Genomic DNA, 13,087 nt, shown 5'->3' on the forward strand with positions numbered 1-13,087 from the left:
GATGAAATATTCCTTGATCAACTCAGAACAAAACATCAGACATAGACAATATCAAAAATAATAGTTAAGCACAGAGACAGAGTAGCAGGTGAATCAAAGAGATCCAAGGTCTTGCATTAGATGAAAGTAACTGTCAAAGATATCTCAGTCTCATATGTTGGCATTGGCCAACTCCTTTAGCATAGGGAATGTTGCCTAGTTCTAAGTCCAAAAGCTCATATCAAGTCCCAACAATCCAACAATTTGTTTTTGGGTTTTTTGTTGTTATTAGGCGTTTTAGGGTTCTAAGACCACAAACAAAATCAAAACATACAAACAAATATATACAATCACAAGATATGGCTCAAAAGAGCAAAGTGAAAAAGGACTTAAGCATAAACAAGTTACATGGAATGTAAATGGCAATGAATGATAAATGACTGAAATTTAAATTGCATAAAGTAAATGACTTGAAAGTAAAAGTATAATGGATAAGAGTTAGTCAATGGTTAGTCAAATACTAGTGTTGAATTTTAATTGATTAAGTCATTCTTTAGAGAACACTCAACCATTCATTCACAAGTATGAATCCTTAAACCAATAGATCTTCCATGAGAAGGGCTCCAACTTGGATAATTCAACAAGTATTCCACTAGCTCTCATGAAAGGAAAAAAGTTCAAATTTCCACACAATGCAATGGAGAATGGGAGACTTATAATTTCACTTACTAGAATGCTATGCCTTCTGGATCAAATTTAGCTTTATGTTAAGTAATCGTAATTGGACTTATGTAGAAGTACAACTATCTAAGGTCGGGAAATAAAAACTATAGGTGTTAATGCATGTTAGAGATTTGGTACAAAGAACCAAACTCCTAAAACATATCACATACTAAAAAAGGGGAGGGACCTATCTCAATCAGACTTGTATTGATTCATCTAACACAAGGTCATTGATGGATAAATTAGCATTTAAACATTAGAGATTTCATTGGTCAAATAAGGGAATGGGGAAGAATAGGGATGAAGATGAAGAGGGAAGGGGAAATAGAAACACAAATTGATCATGAGAGGAATTTCATCTGATCAATACCATTCATCCATTTTGGGAGATGAAATTTACATTTCATCAATCCCCTAAATCCAATGCTTTTGATCAAACAAAAGTCAAATCAACCATGACCAAGACCCAAACAAAAAGTTAAACATCACAAGACCATAAAATGGCTTAACATAATTTTTAAACATTTAATCAATTAAAAATCAGATTAAGAATGAATTGAAATGCATTTTAATTTGGACAAAACCTCAAATCCCTTCAAAACCCCAAATAATTGGCCAAGGGATTTATCCTAGGTCAAACAAGGTCAAAGGACCTTAGACAAAAAAATTCACAATTTTTAGAAAGTCCGAAGTATTTTTAAAAAATTAAAAATATCCACAAAAACATTTAATTCATGAAAAATACCAAAATTAATCCAAAATATAATTTTAATTCAGAATATGGAAGAGAAAAATATTTAAAGATTTTTGGTGAAAGTCCCATATTTTTTGGATTAAAAGTAAAATTTCTACGAATTAAATAAAATAAGTGGATTAAATGGAAATTCAGAAAATACAAAAAAACAAGGGCCATCAGATCTCCCTCATTAATTGAGGTGGCAAATCTGATGGTCAAGCGAGCGTGTTCCACCAAATACCTGAGTCAATGCGCCACACCAATGATAGCCAGAACCAATAGCCAAGATTAAAACATTTTGAAAGGATCAGATGGTTTGGAAGGTGCCAACGCACCACCGGAGCCCTAGCTCTGGTCATCTTCTCCGGTGGACCTCAACAAACTGGTCCACCACAAACCATCACAAAAATGAAAAGTAAGGACATGGTTTTAAAGGAAAAATGCTCAGGAGCTCGAATCAGACCTCCATTTCATCCAATTCCAAGTATATTGAAAGATACATCGATTTGAAATTTGAGGTTCATGATCTGAGTTGCTTCGATTTGACCTAAAAGCAACTCAATCTTGTTTCCTACATTGGTAGGACTTAAGCCAACGAAAAATCAAAGAGAATAGTGAAGAATTGAGAGAGAATCGAAGGCTCAAAGTTTCTAAGAAATCACCTTTGGGTAGCTTGAATCTGGCTTGATCATACTTCCAATTGGCCTTGACTCGACTCTAGAAGCTTACAGGAAGTGAAATGGATCAAAGAGAGGCTTGGATTCTTGGAGTTTCAATCTTAAAATAGAAGGATATTTGAAACTCGATTTCAAGTGAAATCTTCAAGTTTATCCTTTAATGCAGGTTAGGGAGGCAATGGTTCAAAGCTTGGGCAAGCAGGGATCCTCATTATGATCACCAAGGTCATGTATATATAGCCTAGCAAGGTGATTTTCACACACTTTGAAACTTTGCCAATTTTAGCAACTTTGATGCATGGATGCATGGGCAATGATTTGGGTTCAATTCATGATGTAATCTTGCTCCAATTCATGCACAATGGATCCTGAATCATTAACATGTAAGCATGCAAAAGGAAATGGAAAATTGAATTCAAATCTTGCCAAAATAAACCTATGAAAGAAACCATGCGCTAATACCTAAATCTTGTCCAAATGAAATGATCTTGGATGTTTTGGAAATGTGACACCAAGGGGAACAACTTTGATTTTGAATAATTTTCTATTTGAAGCTTGGATCATGATGAATTTTGAGGTGTATGTTTGAGAAATCAAACATAATTGAAAATTTTCTAAGTACTAAGTCAAATGACCACTTCTTCCACCTTGAATAACTTTTGCTATGAGCTTCAAATGGAAATGGTTTATTCACCAAAGTTGTAGATGTTTCATCCCTATTCAATTTGGTCACATATTTTACCTCATTTTGATTTGGCATGAGGGAGTTATGCATTTTAGAAGTTGAGGAAAATTGCTTGTTCAATGGTAATGGCCTCAAATGACCTATAATATTTCCTCTTGGCATATGCCCTTTCAAGTTGAATTTGACATTTCTAAAAGAATCAAAGTTGGAAAAGACATCTTGAAATTGAGCATGAAACTTGGATGGCCTCCATCGCATAAAAATTGAGCAAGTTATTGTCCTTGGAACTTGACCTGCTAACTAGGGCACAGAAAAAATGACCTATAATCTTTCACCATAAAAAATGACTTTCAAAGCAAAAATAGATATTAATTACAACATGAGAGTTGTTTGGAATGTCATAAAGAGTAACTTTTCTCTTATAATAATTTTCATATGACAAAAGTTATAGGAGATAGGGTCTAGGGAACCCCAGTTTTGAGCAGTTGACTTTCTCTAGTCAACCACCTTGAACCAACTTGCAAACTTGAAGTTATCTTGATCTTTGGGACTCATGGAGGATCATATATGCATAATATGATGTATAATGAAGTATACCTTGATATATTTGACCAATTGTTGAAGAAACTTATTGAGGAAGTCACACAAGATACCTAGATGAATTAGGGCTTCCAAGGCAAACAAGATTCAAACTCTTGATGAATTATTGATCCAAATGATAAATGAAAAACATGGGGATCCATATATGATTTTTAGAACCATTTAGAACCATCTCTTGATTCATATCCTTGCACTTAGGGTCTCAAACCCTAGTTGTGAGCTTGATAGGGTATTGGTGGATGCACACACTACCTATAAAAGAAACAAAGCTATACATAGACATATTTTTGGTATTTTGGTTAGTAAATAAAGAAAAAAAAGTATGATACAACAAAATGTGCTTGGTGATCTCTCCCATTGCAAATCCAATTAATCAGGGGTAAGGAGGATGCCAAGGTGTGATCCCAAAGCCAATGCAAATGATGAGATAACATGAGGGATCTTAGAGTCAAAATTGGGGTCTTACATCTGCCCCTATTTAAGGACATTCTAACTGAGGATGTGAAGGTAAAAATATTCATATCAACTCAATAGAATGGACTTAAATAACAACATCAAGAAACAAATTTTGGTCCCTAAGAGACCTCATGATGCATATGATATGAATGTTAAAATAATCCTTGTGGGGAATATATTGCCACAAAGGAAAAGAATCTGGGGAGACTAATGCTTGTCGTGACTATATATATAAAATATAGTCTATCGGGTACTTGACTGCAAGTGCATAGTCCAGTCGCTTTAGTTTTAAAAGATATCGATCCCACAGGGACCTATGGTCAAACTAGTGTTACTAACGTCACTATGTTTAGCTAAGGGAATGATTAGTAGAAGTTCGGGGGCAAAATAGTAAATCTAAGGGAAATGTAGTTTTAAGAAATAATTGATGGAAGGAATCAGTATGCAACGCATTAATTGTCAAGGATTCGATAAGTCACCGGTGAATAGTTTAAATGCCAAATATCTCTCAGTAGAAAATATTTATTTAAAAAGCTTTATCTCACACTCTCGTGATTGTTGATTCGGCCTATAGCTTTAAGTCAGAATCTACGCTCTCGCTGTCCCATTTGAAGTTAAAATTACTTTTTGAAAATAAATAAGTTCTAATTGCTTTTAAAGTGCTCTCGCTGTTTTTAAACTCAATGCCTAATTTTTACTATCCAGCTCGAGCCTCACGCTCTCGCGATTGTTGGTTCTCACCTTAGTTAATTTTCCACTCTCGTGGCAAAATCGTATTAAATAGCTTCTCACACTTTTGTGAAAAAGTTAATTAAATTTAGATTAAAAACTTCAGCCTAAAAGATTGTTTGAGAAAAAGAGTTTTCACCGCTTATTATTAAATCCCATCAAATTAAATTGCTACATACCGATACCGGTAATTTAGCCGGACATGTTAAATAAGGCAAACACAGTGCATAAACAAATCAACATTGCAGCAAACATAATTATAATAATAACTGGGCAATAATAATAATAATTCAATAAAAACCTGGCAATCGAAGTAACAGAGTATAGCGAATCTCGAAGTACTTGAGCAGTCCTCCACAAGTCGGTAGGCTTCTGCTTCTTCAATACAAATTTCTTACTAAAATTAAATAAAGTGTAGTAGTTCCCCAATGTAGGAAACTACTACTATGGCTAACTGGAAAACGGAAAGGAAAAGGGAAAAAAGGAAATTCTAAAAAGAATGGCAAAATCTAAGGCAACGGAAACAAAGTTGCTGAAAAGAAAATAACTAAAAAGCTAGAAAGTTGTAAAAATTAATTGCAGAGCGTAAGTGTAAATGTAGGCGTCCTTCGATTTTTCCCATTTTTGTCCTTTATATAGTGCTCCTTTAGGTCTTGGTGGTTGAGATATTTAAGGAAGACTTGGTTTGAATGAGGAATCCGGGGGAGTCATGCTGTTGGAGGAAATTTAGGCATGTTTGGGTGGCTGTGATTGACTATTTCAAAGCGCAAATTCTGGCCGCGTGACGCTCGTCATGGGCCTGTGACGGTTGTCACAGGCTGGGTCGTGACGGTCGTCATGAATCTGTGACTGTCGTCACATCAAAAAATTCTGCATTCTGGTTTTCTGCTTTTTCCTGTGCTTTCTCATCTGTTTCTTCTTCTTTTTCTTCCTTTTCTTCATTTTGCTCATTAATGCTTGGAGATTTAAATACCTGCAAAAACAACTCGAATACTTGCGGAATGATCGGAATATTAATTAAAATGTTATGATCTTTGAGTGTAAATCAAGGCAAATATCTGATGTATTTTCGCATTATCAGAGACTGAAAGTCCAAAGGAGTATAATGCATTCCATAAGGAAAACTCACTGAGGAGACATCGATTCTAGGGGATAAAAGGATATGTGTAGGCCAGGCTACGACTTGAAAACTACTAGAGACGGGAGGGATTTTCCATGAAAATAAATCAATGGAAGGACTCGGCCCGGGGATAAGGTTATCAGCGGGGGATGGCGACTTTATTGAGGAAATACACACTCAAACTCAGTTGGGGAAGTACGAACTTCAACACAAGAGTAAAAAAGATGTATTATTTACTACTGGTGAATAGTTAAGAAGATAATACACTCTGATAGAGGGACATCCATTACCGGTTAGGGTAAACATATCAAGGATGACTCGCTGAGGAAAAAGCGGTGTATTCATGCCAACAAAACAGCACAAAGGATACAAATATCGAAGATTTGAATCATCACAACAAAACACTCGGCTAATCTCAACAAGATGGAATCACCAACTAGAGAAAATGTTAGGGATGAAAATAAATCATCTAGCTCTGAATAAATCAACTCTGGTTGGGGAAAACATGGAGAACATGCTTCCAACCAAACCAAGGCAAACTCCGCGGGGAGAAGAGAGCACCGCTGAAGGATGATCAATCAATCATACCGAGGATATGGAAGGATCTATTGAGGATCCAAATAAGTCGACAGTGCGGGGAATCTTTAAATCAACACCATGCTAAATGGGAGACAACCATACAGGGGATAAAATCAAATACTGCCGAGAAAAAGGGAACTTTTATCTGAAGATGAACTCTTTCAGGGAATACGAGAGATAAAACTCTGAATGAGGAATCAAGCAACTGCTAAGGATGCTGTGACAAAGACCGTCACACTCCTCAATGATCATCAAATTCTTCTTGGAAATTGCGAAATAAACCAAATCCAAGGTAAAGATAACCAGATCTGACTCACCCAGGGGAGAAACTGTCGCGGTTATGCAACACAATCAAATGCATATGGGGATCTGGAAACCAAATAAAGTTTCCGGTTACCCAGGGTTCAATCATCTAATCACAAACTAAGGAATGCAAAGCATGAACAACTCAGCTGGGGAATATGAATTTGTAAAGGGGATCAATCATCAGCCCAACCGGCGATGAGACCCACCAACTCTACTAGAGATTAGAAAAATACTTGAGGAGAAACTCATAAACCAAGTTGGAGACGAATGACGAACTGTTGGGGAAAATAATTACAAAACCCAATGCTTGGGGGAGACCAATAATGCTTCACACTTCGAGACTTACATGTTCTCAAATTGCTGTTGACATTCCTTGCTGAAATCGATTATTCTTAAACTGAATGATTTTATTATTTTAAGAAAAATAATTATTCATTAATTTATTTCATTATCATCATAAAAATTCAATTTTATTTAACAGAAGTAAATAAGAGTAAAAATAATTAGATAAAAGCTCAACTTTATTTAATAGAATGGTAGTCCGCGAATGGCGAGACTCCATGGATCTTTACAAAGTTTGAAAATGGTAATTTACATGGAAAAGGGCTCCATTGAATACAATGATCACTACTCTCCCTACCAACTTGAAAATCCGATGTGATATTGTCTTTGGTTGAGAATGAAGAATTAGAACCAAATGACTGTTCCAAACTGCTTCAAAGATCGGGACCGGCCGGATGCAGTTACTTGCCATAATCCCTAATTTTTTCCTAGATTTCCCCAAGGTGGCGTACTCAATCTACCGGGTAAATGTTCTATTTTATGTCTCTAACTTTTTCCTGGATTGTCCTTTCGGGTTTTCAATCCACCGAGACGCTCATTTTTTCCTAAGTCGCCCTTTTAGGTTTTCAACTTAGCGAGTTGTTCTTTTATTTTTAGGCGAAGTATTTCTTGACTGCATCAGCATTCACAGGACGAGTGAACTCTTCACCATCCATAGTTGTAAGAATCAAATCGTCGCCTGGAAAGGCTCTCTTTATAACATATGGGCCTTCATAATTAGGAGTACATTTGACCCTAACATCAGGTTTGAAAGATAGAATCTTCTTGAGCACGACGTCACCTTCTATGAACACACGAGGCTTGACCTTCTTATCAAAATCTTTCTTCATTCTCTGCTGATATAATTGACCATGACACATGACAGTCAATCTCTTCTCTTCAATCAAATTGAGCTGATCAAACCTGGTCTGACACCATTCAGCTTCAGTCAACTTGGCTTCCATCAAAACGCACAATGCTGGGATCTCAACCTCCACGGGGAGCACAACTTCCATGCCATAAACGAGAGAGAAAAGCGTTGCCCCTGTTGAAATGTGGATGGATGCATGGTACCCATGCAAAAAAAATGGGAGCATTTCATGCCAATCTTTGTAAGTCACAACCATCTTCTGAATGATCTTCTTAATGTTCTTATTTGCAGCTTCAACAACCCCATTCATCTTGGGTATGTAGGGAGAAGAATTATGATGTGCAATCTTGAAGTCTTTGCAAAGAGCTTCCACCATATTATTGTTCAAGTTTGATCCATTACTAGTAATGATCTTACTCGGCCCACCATATCGGCATATGATTTTATTCTTGATAAATCAGACCACCACATGCTTGGTTACATTTGCATACGATGCCGCTTCAACCCACTTTGTGAAGTAGTCAATAGCCACCAGAATTGAACGATGTTCGTTCAAAGCTTTAGGCTTAATCATGCCAATCATATCAATTCCCCACATTGAGAAAGTCCATGGAGAGGAAATGACGTTCAACAGTGTTGGAGGAATATGAATCTTATCTGCATATATTTGACACTTGTGGCATTTCTTCACAAACTTGCAACAATCAGACTCCATTGTCAGCCAATAGTAACCTGCTCTTAACATCTTCTTTTCCATAACATGTCCATTGGAATGAGTACCAAAGGAACCTTCATGGACTTCTGTCATCAATATGTCTGCTTCGTGTCTATCCATGCATTTGAGCAAAACCATATTGAAATTTCTCTTATAGATCACATCACCATTATAGTAGAAGTTGCCATCTAATCTTCTCAAAGTCTTCTTATCTTTCAAAGATGCCCCAGACGAGTAAATTTGACTTTGGAGGAAACATTTGATATCAAAATACCATGGCTTTTCATCTTTTACTTCTTGAATAGAAAATACATGAGCTGGCCTATCAAGATGCATCACAGTCAAATTAGGAACTTCATTCAAAAAACTCACCATAATCATAGAAGCCAACGTTGCAAGAGCATCTGCCATCCGATTTTTATCTCGAGGGATATGATGAAACTCAACCTTTGTAAACAAAGTTGAAATCCTCCTCGCATAGTCTATATACGGTATTAAACTGGGTTGATTCGTCTCCCATTCACCTTCGATCTGATTCATAGCCAAAGCTGAATCTCCATAGACGTCAAGATATTTAATTCTAAGATCAATGGCCTCTTCAAGCCCCATAATGCAAGCTTCATACTTAGCCATATTGTTTGTACACTTGAAGGTCAATCTAGATGTAAACAGGAAATACATGGCTTGAGGAGTAATAATCACTGCCCCAATGCCATTACCATATGAATTAACAGCTTCATCAAATACCATGCCCCAATGGGAACCAGGTTATGACCCTTCTTCAAGCAATGGTTCATCACAAACTTTCATCTTCAAGTACAAAATCTCTTCGTCAGGAAAATCATATTGCACTGACTGATAATCTTCAATGGGTTGGTGGGCCAAATGGTCAGCCAAGACACTACCTTTAATAGTTTTCTGAGGTTGGTATTCAATATCATACTTAGATAACAACATCTTCTAACGGGCAATTCTCCCAGTTAAAGCAGGCTTTTCAAAAATGTACTTGATCGGATCCATTTTGGATATCAACCAAGTGGTATAATTTAACATATACTGGCGTAGACGCTTAGCAGCCCAAGCCAATGCGCAACATGTCTTCTCAAGCATAGAATACCGAGTCTAACAGTCGGTGAATTTATTACTCAGGTAGTAAATTACATATTCTTTCTTTCCAGATTCATCTTGCTGACCAAGAACACAACCCATACTCTCTTCAAGCACAGTCAAATACACGATCAATGGTCTTCCTTCAACAGGTGGTTACAGAATCAGAGGCTCAAGCAGATACTCTTTGATGCTATCAAAAGCTCTTTTACAATCTGCGGTCCAATCACAAGACTGATCTTTCTGAAGAAGCTTGAATATAGGCGCACATGTGGCAGTCATATGTGATATGAATCTTGAGATATAGTTCAAGCGGCCGAGAAAACCTTTGTCTTGCTTCTCAGTTTTGGGCGCAGGCATCTCTTGTATTGCTTTGACCTTGGTAGGATCAACTTCAATACCCTTCTCATTGACAATAAAGCCCAACAACTTACCAGAACGAACACCAAAAGTACATTTATTGGGATTCAAGCGGAGTTTATATTTCCTCAAACACTGGAATAACTTAAACAAATGCTCAACATGTTCTTCTTCACCACTAGATTTAGCGATCATATAATCAACATAAACTTCAATCTCTTTATGCATCATATCATGAAAAAGACTGGTCATGGCTCTCAGGTACATTGCACCAGTATTCTTTAAACCGAAAGGCATCACTCTATAATAGAATGTTCCCTAAAGGTGTAACGAACATGGTCTTCTCCATATCTTTAGGGGCCATCTTGATTTGATTATAACCGGAAAATCCGTCCATAAATGAAAAGACTTTGAATTTAGTTGTATTGTCTACCAACATATCAATGTGTGGCAGAGGGAAATCATCTTTTGGACTGACTTTATTCAAATCTTTGTAATCAACACATATGCAGACTTTTCCATCCTTCTTCGGAATAGGTACAATAATGGCCACCCACTGTGGATATTCGGAGGTAACAAGAAGACCATCATCAATTAGTTTCTGCACTTCCTCCTTGAAGTTTACTGCCATATCAGGATGAGTTCTTCTCAACTTCTACTTGATAGGCGGTCATTCTGGCTTCAATGACAATCTATGCTCCACAATATCAGAATCCAAACCAGGCATGTCTTGATAAGACCAAGCAAACACATCAGAATAATCTCGAAGGAGATCAATCAACCCCCTCTTAGTTTTTGGACACAGTTGAGACCCAACCTTGTCTTCCTTCACATTATCATCGGAACCCAAGTTGACTAAATCAATATGTTCTTCAAACGGATGAATGGCTTTTCCCTCATGCTCAAGTAGACGGGATAACTCATCCGATACTTCTTCATCATCAATCTCTTCCTCTGCTTCAAACACAGGGAAATCAAAGTTTGGAGAGGGAGTATGATCATTGTATTCAATGGCTTTGAGAACCAACCTGCATAATGATTTGATATTTTGATTTTAGAGAAGTGGAGTGCGAACAAATATTATGCAGATGGAAGATTATTATTTATTTATGTTTTTTTTTGTGATTACCATTTTTAGAAAAAGCGAAAAGTAAAAATAAAACATCATAGATGTGGATGAATAAAATTGTATTTCATTGATGATAATAAAGAAAATGCCCAACACTGTTCACTTCTCCCTTAGGCATAAGAGAAGGATTTTTTCTAAAAATAAATGAAAAAAAATTACTTAGAATGGTGAATAACAGGAGGAACATCAACAGCAACCCAATTGTTGCAAGTCTGGCCATACGTCACAAAGTTGGCACAAGCTTCGTCTTCATCACCACTATCCTCGATAATGGCAGATGAGTGTTGATCATTCTCATGAATGAACCCTCCACTGTGGAATATTGGTTGCATAACCTTTACATTGGCGTTGAATCGCCCTGGTTGAAATCCTATCCCTGCCCTGTTCTTGTTCTCAGTGACCTCCACAACACACCCCCACTTATCAATACTGTCATCCTGAATAGGCTCTTATGCATCTTTCAAAGAAGACATGAGTGCCCCAGCTTTCTTCAATTCATCAGCAATGGACAAAGCTTGGAACGACGTTCCAACTTCCTCCTCAGCATCAAAATAAGTGAAAGACAACAAATGGCTCACCAATAATGCCTTCTTTCCACCAACAACGATAAGCTTGTCGTTCTTCATGAATTTCAGCTTTTGGTGTAGAGTAGACGTCACAGCTCCAGTTTCATGAATCCATGGCCTTCCCAAAAAGAAGTTATAGGTCGGGTGGATATCCATTACCTAGAAAGTAATTTGCAAATCACTCAGACCTATCTTCACCAGAAGGTCCACTTCCCCAATGACGGTCTTACGAGAACCATCAAACACTTTGACAACTACACCATTGTACCTCATAGGGGTGCCTTGGTAGGAGAGTCTTGACAGAGTTGACTTTGGCAATACATTCAATGATGACCCAGTTTCGATCAACACATTGGATAAAGCGTCCTCCTTGCAGTTCATCGAAATATCTAATGCCAAATTGTGATTTCTACCTTCCTCGGGAAGTTCCTCATCACAAAAACTCATATTATTACAGGAAGTGATGTTGGCCACTATGTGGTCAAACTGATCCATAGTAACGTCATGTTCAACGTAAACTTGTTCTAACATATTCTGCAATGCTTCTCTGTGTGCTTCAGAATTCATCAACAATGATAGCATAGAGATCTTTGACGGCATCTGGAGCAGCTGCTCTATAACATTCAATTCACTTCTCTTAATTAATCTTAACACCTCATCATCATTGTTAGCCTTCAATTTATTGGATTCACCAGACTGACACATTGGAGCACTAACCGGGTTCATTGCAGAAATATTTGCCTTCTTTCTTACTAACACATCTTCTACAACCTTCGGCAACACTGGACTAAACATACGACCAATACGAGTCACCTTAGTAATGTATGCAATATTTACCACTGAATCTACAATTGGTAGAGGAACCTCTTGACCGTTCTTTATCATAGTGGCATTGTATTGATATGGCACAACTTTATTGGATGCATAAGGGACATGGTTTACTAACTGTATAACCAACGACGATACCGATCTATTGACATTATTGTTGTTATTGCTATCAAACTGAATGACTACCCGCTCAGGGGTCTTAAACACCGGTACAATGACATTTACATCATCTCACATATCCCTTGACTGTTGAATCTGGATTACTTTCTCATCCATCAACTTTTGGATATCTCTCTTGATAATCATACACCCACGAGGGTTCACGCTGAAAATGACACGACCATCATGGTAATGTTCACAGTCACTGATTAAACAAAGAGTCTTATGCATTTCTACCAGATACCTCTGAATACGCCTCACATCAAAAACTCTGAAGTTCCCTGGACAACCGTCCACCATGTTGACAAAAGCGTTATCATGTGCAGGCAACATATTGGCTTTCACATTTGGCGCTCATTCCTCAAAGGACACCATACCACTCTTGACAAGCTTTTGAACTTCGTACTTCAACGGATAACAGTTCTCTATATCATGACCGGG

This window comes from Lathyrus oleraceus, chromosome 4, assembly GCF_024323335.1.
Source record: "Lathyrus oleraceus cultivar Zhongwan6 chromosome 4, CAAS_Psat_ZW6_1.0, whole genome shotgun sequence".
Taxonomy (NCBI): Eukaryota; Viridiplantae; Streptophyta; class Magnoliopsida; order Fabales; family Fabaceae; genus Lathyrus; species Lathyrus oleraceus.